Here is a 2,500-nt window from a genome sequence, read left to right as displayed (position 1 = left end):
AAGGGGGGAGTTCGATCAAACGGGATCGAGAAAAAAAAAGCGATCAATAGGGATCGTGTATCACACAGTAATGTTCTCGTGTAAAAAGAGGGGAGGACAGTTTAGGTTTAGGCGTGGAAAGAAAAACCTACGGAAAAGACCACGGTGACCTTGGTCAATATTCTCATTGAAGAAACTATAACAGTAAGTGACTCTCTTTTGCCTTTTTGTTTTATTTTTTTTTCTTGGATTTTTTTCTAGTTCATAGGGTTATGCTCAAGATGGCTCCGTCGTTCACACGTGCCATCCTTGCTACATTCACCCATCCTTTTTTGAAGCATTCACTAGACAAGACTTCCCTTTCTACTCTCAACTTCCTCTTCAGGTGATACTTGAAGAAGTTGATGAGAGATTGCCCAGAGAGGAAAGTCTTTGTCTCTAGACCTTTCAGACGCGTCCACCATACACATTCTTTCGCCATAGTACGATGAAAATAGCTCTTCCTTCCCGTTTAAAGGAAGGAGGCGCGACAATATTCACGATAGACTCGGCTGATAAACCGAATCGTCCCACACGCGATAGCAGTTGTTCGACGTAAGCCCACAGCTCGGAAATGGTGGGACACTGTACGAGTGCGTGCAGAACGGTTTCGTCGCTCTGCCTGCATCTCGGACAGGTCGGCCCCGTGTCTCTCGAGCCATGCCTGTAGAGCTTATCCCGAACGGGTAGTGCTTCCTGATAGCACTGCCAGGCCAGGGATCTCTGGAAGTTGTCCCGAGCAACTCAACCGGACCGTCAGTCCAACGTCCCACGACGGAGACGCTACTTGACGACATGGGCTTGCTTCTCCAGGTGCCGAGCCGCAAGCCCACTGACTTTTCCCGGTTGATTTTCGCTCCCGTTACCGCTTCGTAGTCTCTCAGTGTCTCGCCGACAAGCTCGATGTGCTTTTGGTTAGACACTAAGACGGTGACGTCGTCCGCGTATGCCGACACGCTCGTCCCGGATCCCAACTCTCGCGGGATGCCCCTCAGCGTCGCCAGCTTCCACAGTAGTGGCTCGAGAGTCAACACGTACAGAAGCGACGAGAGGAAGCATCCCTGACGGACCGAACGTGCAATGTCGAAGGATTTTGATAGATGCCCATTGACGCGAACTACCGAACGGATGCCTCTGTACAAGGCAGCAATCCAGCCGCGGAAAATGAGACCGAAGCTGGTCGCTATGAGGACAGCCTCCAAGTATTGATGGTCTACGCTATCGAAAGCTTTCGATTGGTCTAAATTGATCAGGGCCCCACCCATGCCAGGTTCTTTAACTACCCGCTCTATGATGTAGCGCATCAGATGGAGGTTGTCATGGATGCTCCTGCTCGGCACGGCGCACGTTTGCGCCTTGCCGATCAGTTTCTCGATGACAAGCGCCAACCGCTTGGCTAACACCTTGGCTAAAATTTTCAAGTCTGCATTGAGCAGAGTGATGGGCCGAAAGTTATCTATGACGTCCCCCTTGTTTGGATCTTTCTTCAGCAGCGTTACGGCTCCTCGATTCACAAAACCGGGAATGCTCCCGTTTTGCTGCCAGCTGCAGTGCACCGCCACCAAGACGTCTCCAAACAAGTCTGGCATACGGTTGTAGAGCTCGTAGGGCAGACCATCCAAACCCGGAGATTTGTCCCTCGAGCATCCCGCCATCGCGTCCCTCACTTCCGCCGCCGTGATGGCACCTTCGCAGCACTCCGCCTCTCTTGCCGAGAGTCGTGGCAGGCTGTGCAGGTAGGCACTGAAGTCCACCCTGCGTTCTCGCTCGCCACTCGTCCCAAACAGTCGAGCAAAGTGCCGCTGAAAGGCCTCACACATTAGATAGATAGATAGATAGATAGATAGATAGATAGATAGATACAGATATATGTGTGTCTGCCTTTGTGCCTGTGTTTGTACCACCATTACCGCTTGATAACCGGTTTTGGCGTGTGGCCGTCCCTGTAACTTAACGGTTCGGCTAAAGTGTACGATAAAATAAGTACTAGGCTTCCAAAGAATAAGTCCTGGGGTCGATTTGCTCGTCTAAAGGCGGTGCTCCAGCATGGCCACAGACAAATGACTAAAAGAGTAAGAGTGTGTATGTATATATATATATATATATATATATATATATATATATAATGGATAAATTGTACAAATGTATAAATAGATGATGAGTAAAGCACCGGCACAGATTCCATTACCTGCTGTTATCCGTAGATTTACTGAAGGGACATCGTAGTGGCGGTTAGGGTAACACTACTAATAAAATAAGAGATGCAATGTGTAATAGACTTTATTGGGTACAACACATGTTTCGACCCGTTCTGGGTCTCTTCAGGGACAGCAATAAAAAGTCTCACTAGAAATTTCTTAAGTCGGTTTACGTACCACTATATGCCCATCAAATTCGAGAATGAGTAAAATTAGAAAAATTATATATATATATATATATATATATAATACAAAGAATATATATACATGTATACACACATATA

Source organism: Octopus bimaculoides, chromosome 1, assembly GCF_046866305.1.
Source record: "Octopus bimaculoides isolate indiv1 chromosome 1, ASM4686630v1, whole genome shotgun sequence".
Lineage (NCBI taxonomy): Eukaryota > Metazoa > Mollusca > Cephalopoda > Octopoda > Octopodidae > Octopus > Octopus bimaculoides.
This window is presented reverse-complemented; position numbering follows the sequence as displayed.